Below are 6,658 nucleotides of genomic sequence, written 5' to 3' on the forward strand. Positions count from 1 at the left end.
AAGAGTCGGTAGGGGAAGCCGCAGGACAGCCTGCAGCAAAGCTCAGGACTTGTTCCCTCGCCTCTTCCTTCTGCGCGTGTCCTCGTCGGCCGCCTGTAAGCGAGACGCTTCGCCAGCTGGCTTGTTTGAATTCAGTAAAGTTATGGCATGGAAGTTATCTGGTAGGAGTCGTTGCTAAACAGATGTAGTTGAAGCTTTGTATCTTCCGTTCTCTCTACGAGTTATTCTAATCTTGCCCTGTTGGTTTAGCCCATCAGTTTTCATGTTCTCTTCATCTATTAGTAGCAGAAGAAAGGGCCCCTTGATTCCAGTATTTCTTGCTGTAGTTCAGAGGTAGAGTTGGCTTTCCCTCTGACCTTTTATACTTTTACTTTGTGTTAAGTGGAACCCAAAACTGAATAGGATACTTTGTGTAAAGCTTGAGCAGCCCTTAACTTTCGAATTATTATACTGCATGCACTACTGCTTTGCAACATTCACAGGACTGTGGTGGTGTCAGACAGTTCACTTGCATTTAGCTCCTCAGGGGCCAGGCCTTCCTTTGGGCTGATAGTCTTGGCCAAAGCTGCAATGTTCAGTCCTTGCTGTGAAAGGCAGGAGGTGCTGGCTGGGCAGTTTGCTTTATTTTGTGCCTTTCTGGGGGCGAATCAAAGGGAGTGGGGGGATTGTGGGTGGGCTGGTTCTGCCACGTGGGGCAGGGGGCTGCTGCAGCAGAGGAGCAGGTGAGCGAGGGCTGGGGGCCCCCCCCTAAAGTGCTGAAAATTCTCCGAGGGCACCACACTATCTTTGAAAGTGTAAGTACTGGGGTGAGGCGAGGCGGAGGCAAACCTCTGGTTTGCAGCTGGAGAGGGAGGGCTTGGAGTGACTGGTGCGTAAGAAAGCTTTGGAAACGACCCCTGTCTGCCCTCTCTGCTTCTAAAAGGCTTTTAGCATTGGAAAATAAAACCCACGTGGGGGCCCGGCTGCTGCCCACGCCCAGGGAGGTGCTCAGTGCTGCCACCCGGTGTGTAACGGCCGGCAGTGCAGCCGTGCCGTGGCGTGTGTCGCCCCGGGGGAGCTCAATGCTGCCACCCGGTGTGTACTGGCCGGCAGTGCAGCCGTGCCGCGGCGTGTGCCGCCCCGGGGGAGCTAATTTCTGCAGCCTAACTGCGCTGAATGCTCGAAAATTCTTAGGGGGAGAGCGGAGAGCTTGACTCGAGCGTCGCTATGGATCCGGCGCCTGCGCCCTAGCCCGGATCTGCTTCCCAGTCGCTTCCAGTTCTCTGCCAGTCCTTTGGTGGGGGGAAACTGTTGGGACCGGGAGGGCACCGGGAGGAGGCCATTACTGTGTAGTTTGGTAATACCGACGGCTGCAGCTGGTGCTGAGCTAAACAGAATGATCACAGAAGGCTTTTGCTCTGAAGCCAGAGCTGCCTGCTGGCAGAACGAACGTTTTTCTGACAGCTCTTGGAGGAACATTTCTGTACAGGTGTTCCCCAGGGCTCCTCAGCTGCTCAGAACTCAACGTGTTGTCTTGGAGGGGAATAAAACCCAATGGAAAGCTGAGCGTGAGGTGACAACGCAGGCACCGCCCCCCCCCGGCGTGTCACCGCCCCCCCAGCGTGGCACCGCCCCCTCAGCGTGGCACCGCCCCCTCGAGCGTGGCACCGCCTCCCCCAGCGTGGCACCGCCCCCCCAGCGTGTCACCGCCCCCCTCCAGCGTGTCACCGCCCCCCCCCAGCGTGTCACCGCCCCCCCAGCGTGTCACCGCCCCCCTCCAGCGTGTCACCGCCCCCCTCCAGCGTGGCACCGCCCCCCTCCAGCGTGTCACCGCCTCCCCCAGCGTGGCACCGCCCCCCCAGCGTGTCACCGCCCCCCCAGCGTGGCACCGCCCCCCTCCAGCGTGTCACCGCCCCCCTCCAGCGTGTCACCGCCCCCCTCCAGCGTGGCACCGCCCCCCTCCAGCGTGTCACCGCCCCCCCAGCGTGGCACCGCCCCCCCAGCGTGGCACCGCCCCCGCCCAGCGTGTCACCACCCCCCTCCAGCGTGTCACCGCCCCCCAGCCTGAACCCCACCCCCCAGCATGGCACCGCCCTCAACAACATGGCGCCAGATGCTTTCAGGGTTGTGGCTGGTAGAGGTTGCAGCTCTTCTGCTGTGTCCCAGGTCAGTGCCAGTCTCTGCTGCTTTGTGGGGTTTCTCTATAGCAGCCGCTGGAGGTGCGCGGGGCTTGGGGGGGTGGCCACCGGCGGGGCAGCGCGGGGCTTTTGGGGGGGGGGGGGGGGGGGCGTGTCCGGGCTTGACCGGTGGGGCTCTGCGGGGGTGGCGGCTGCTGCCTCAACCGTACCCAGAGGCCCCGTGGGAGCTCAATGCTGCCACCCTGTGTGTAATGGCCGGCAGTGCAGCCGTGCCGCGGCGTGTGCCGCCCCGGGGGAGCTCAATGCTGCCACCCTGTGTGTAATGGCCGGCAGTGCAGCCGTGCCGCGGCGTGTGCCGCCCCGGGGGAGCTCAATGCTGCCACCCGGTGTGTAATGGCCGGCAGTGCAGCCGTACCGCGGCGTATAGCGCCCCGTGGGAGCTCAGTGCTCAACCCTGTGTGTAATGGCCGCAGTGCAGCCGTGCCGCGGCGTGTGCCGCCCCGTGGGAGCTAATTTCTGCAGCCTAACTGCGCCGAATGCTCGAAAATTCTTAAGGGAAGAGCGGAGAGCGGAGAGCTTGACTCGAGTGTCGCTATGGATCCGGCGCCTGCGCCCTAGCCCGGCTCTGCTCGCGCCAGGGGGGCAGCGTCCCGGTGGTCGCTATGGATCCGGCGCCTGCGCCCTAGCCCGGCTCTGCTCGCGCCAGGGGGGCAGCGTCCCGGTGGTCGCTATGGAAAAAAAATCCATCTGAAAAAAGAAGTAGCAGAGAAGGAAAGCTGAAGCTGCAAAGATTGCAGTCCCCTCAGTTCTGGTTGTAGCCGGGTGGGGGTTGGTCTCTTCTCCCAGGCAAGCAGCACCAGAACAAGAGGACACAGTCTCAAGCTGTGCCAGGGGAGGTTTAGGCTGGATGTTAGGAAGAGGCTTACAGCTTGGCCAAAGACTCTTCCGATCCCTGTCTTCTGGTCGTGACCAGCAGCGTGCACGGGTGGCCAAGAAGGCCACTGGCAACCTGGCCAATATCAGGATCAGAGTGGCCAGCAGGAGCAGGGAGGTCATTCTGCCCCTGCACTTGGCACTGGTTAGGGCACACCTTGAGTCCCGTGTCCAGTTCTGGGCCCCTCCGTTTAAGCAAGACGTTGAGTTGCTGGAAGGTGTCCGGAGAAGGGCAACAAAGCTGGGGAGGGGTTTGGAGCACAGGCCTGTGAGGAGAGGCTGAGGGAGCTGGGGTTGCTTAGCCTGGAGAAGAGGAGGCTCAGGGGAGACCTTCTTGCTTTCTACGACTCCCTGAAGGGAGGTTGTAGCCAGGTGGCGGTTGGTCTCTTCTTCCAGGCAAGCAGCACCAGAACAAGAGGACACAGTCTCAAGCTGTGCCAGGGGAGGTTTAGGCTAGAGGTTAGGAAGAGGTTCTGCACAGAGAGAGTGATTGCCCATTGGAATGGGCTGCCCAGGGAGGTGGTGGAGTCACCATCTTTGGAGGTGTTCAGGAGGAGACTGGATAGGGTGCTTGGTTGCATGGTTTAGTTGATTAGGTGGTGTTGGATGATAGCTTGGACACGATGATCTTGAAGGTCTCTTCCAACCTGGTCCATTCCATCCCATTCCAATCAACTAAACCATGGCACTGAGTGCCTCATCCAGTCTCTTTCTAAACACTCCCAGTGATGGTGACTCCACCACCTCCCTGGGCAGCACATTCCAAAGGCCAATCTCTCTTTCAACCTGCTCTATTCTATTCTATGAAGACCTTCTTCCTAACATCCTGGTTTCATTGGTGAGAGCAACAGACTTGGTTGCTGCCACCCGCTGCTAAGGGGTCTGAGTGGCCCCCAAATGGGGTTTGGAGGCAGGTAAAGGTTTCTTTTGGCGTGTGAAGGGGTTTTGTGGGCATCTAGAAGGGGTGTGGAGCCCCCTGAAAGGGTCTGGGATAGTGTCAGGGGGTTCTGGGCTGGTCTACCAGCGGGTCTGGGGACATTAGAAGCGTCTGGGGGTACCTAAAATGGAGCTGGGCGTATGAGATGGGGGGTTTGGGTGCCTCCAAAGGGGTTTTGTGGGCATCTAAGTTGGGGAATCTGGGGGGGTCCTGAAGGAGTTGGGGGGTTCTCGTCAAGCTATGAGCAGACACACAGAGAGATGTTAACGGACTTTCTTTGATCATTCCAGGTCTGGTGTGCTGGGACTGGCAGGATCTTCCTGAGCTGTCCATGTACAGTTTCTGTCGACACTCTTCAGCTCGTACATCCGGTTTGCTGACAGAGGGTGTGGGGTTTGTGGGGCCCGGCAGCGAGAGCTTTCCAAAGAGGAGCTCTTCAGGGCAGCTCCAAGGTTAGGTTTGGATTCTCCTGGAGTCGCACACAGAACGACTCTCACGATTCCAGTGGTCTAATTTCATAGCTGCATTTTCATCTCTCTGCCTAGGTGACAGGACGACCTCACTAATGAAGAGAGATAGCCTGAGCTCTGCAGGAACCTTGAACCCAAGCAGCCAGTGCCTTCTGTGAGTACAAGCTGTCCTTGCTCAACGTGGAAGTAGTTGAGAGCTGAAGCCAGACCACACCATAATTCCCTCAGCTTCCTCTTCTGCAGATTAAACAGTCCCAGTTCCCTCAGCCACTCCTCATAAGACTTGTTATCCAGACCCCTCACCAGCTTTGTGGCCCTTCTCTGGACTCACTCTCTCACAAGGGGTGTCCTGGGGAACACCACTTGTGCCCGGCCGGCCACCGGCTGGGTTTAACTCTGTTCCCCACCGCTCTTGGGGCCTGGCCATCCATCCTGTTCTGCTGTCCAGCAGTCCCTTTGAAAAAAAATCCATCTGAAAAAAGAAGTAGCAGAGAAGGAAAGCTGAAGCTGCAAAGACTGCAGTCCCCTCAGTTCTGGTTGTAGCCAGGTGGGGGTTGGTCTCTTCTCCCAGGAAAGCAGCACCAGAGCAAGAGGACACAGTCTCAAGCTGTGCCAGGGGAGGTTTAGGCTGGATGTTAGGAAGAAGGTCTTCATAGAATAGAATAGAGCAGGTTGAAAGAGAGATTGGCCTTTGGAATGTGCTGCTCAGTGAGGTGGTGCCCAGGGAGTCACCATCACTGGAAGTGTTTAGAAAGAGACTGGATGAGGCACTCAGTGCCATGGTTTAGTTGATTAGATGGTGTTGGAATGGAATGGTATGGAATGGAACGGAATAGAAAAGAATAGACCAGACCGAGTTGGAAGAGACCTTCAAGATCATCGTGTCCAACCTATCATCCAACACCACCTAATCAACTAAACCATGCAACCAAGCACCCTATCCAGTCTCCTCCTGAACACCTCCAAAGATGGTGACTCCACCACCTCCCTGGGCAGCCCATTCCAATGGGCCATCACTCTCTCTGTGCAGAACCTCTTCCTAACCTCTAGCCTAAACCTCCCCTGGTGCAGCCTGAGACTGTGTCCTCTTGCTGGGCCCGGTGATGATCAAAGTTCTTTTCCAACCTGCTTACTCCTGTTTGGGTTTATTCTCCTGTATGAATTGTCAGTTCAAAGCACTCGAGAGAAATGATGTGATGGCTGTGCTGCAAAGCATCAGACTGGGGACCGAAAGACAACCTCCTGTGGATCGATGTACCGGGATATTCCAGGAACCTCTGTGCTGCCATAGACCTGGACTTAAACTCGTTCCAGATGCCGCGGTGTGTTCCACATGACAATCGCACTCGGCACGTGAAGAGTGGCCAAGAGACTTCCCTTGTTTCCTTTGTGGAAGGCTTTTGTTTGTCCCCCGGCCCCGGGGGCCGTGTTCCTCTCGGGCAGGCTGCGGACGAGGCTGCCCTCGGCAGCAGGCGTGCCGCAAGCGGAGCGGCGAAGCTGTGTTCCTGGCAGTTCTCTCTCCGCCTGGATCAGGACAAAGGTACCGGCTGACAAGGACTTGCACTGACACAGGGTCAGAGAGCTGAGAGCACCAAAGGGTTTAATTGGTGAGAGCAACAGACTTGGTTGCTGCCACCCGCTGCTAAGGGGTCTGAGTGGGCCCCAAATGGGGTTTGGAGGCAGGTAAAGGTTTCTTTTGGCGTGTGAAGGGGTTTTGTGGGCATCTAGAAGGGGTGTGGAGCCCCCTGAAAGGGTCTGGGATAGTGTCAGGGGGTTCTGGGCTGGTCCACCAGCGGGTCTGGGGACATTAGAAGCGTCTGGGGGTACCTAAAACGGAGCTGGGCGTATCAGATGGGGGGTTTGGGTGCCTCCAAAGGGGTTTTGTGGGCATCTAAGTTGGGGAATCTGTGGGGGTCCTGAAGGAGTTGGGGGGTTCTCAGTGAGGTTTTGGAGTCTCTATGGAGTGCCTGCAGTCTCCTGGAGTGCCTGTGCTTGAAACCCCCCAGAGGCCGCGCAGAGTGGTGCTCACAGTAGCTCTGCAAGCCTGCCATGGGCTCAGGAGGCTGTGCAGCGGTTAAACCTTTTCTTTTGCTCAAGCACAATCTTTCTGAATTCTTTTCTTGGATTTTTTTTTTCCCAGGGTGATGTGAAACTGTCTGATTTTGGGCTAAGCACAGCTGTTCAGAAGTCTCAGAGACCTG

At 57.5% G+C, this 6,658-nt stretch overlaps 1 long non-coding RNA gene across 1 annotated transcript; it reads left to right on the forward strand.

The window, feature by feature from the left end:
- The first annotated feature begins 4,238 nt into the window (after nt 1-4,238).
- On the forward strand, nt 4,239-6,061 carry LOC137448659 (uncharacterized). Its single transcript, XR_010989184.1, has 3 exons — nt 4,239-4,439; nt 4,533-4,611; nt 5,627-6,061. It is a non-coding gene; the product is annotated as an uncharacterized lncRNA (long non-coding RNA).
- Nucleotides 6,062-6,658: the final 597 nt, after the last annotated feature.

Source organism: Melanerpes formicivorus, unplaced genomic scaffold (genome assembly GCF_026170545.1).
Source record: "Melanerpes formicivorus ecotype bairdi unplaced genomic scaffold, bMelFor1.0.p_v2 SCAF_25, whole genome shotgun sequence".
In the NCBI taxonomy this organism is placed as follows: Eukaryota; Metazoa; Chordata; class Aves; order Piciformes; family Picidae; genus Melanerpes; species Melanerpes formicivorus.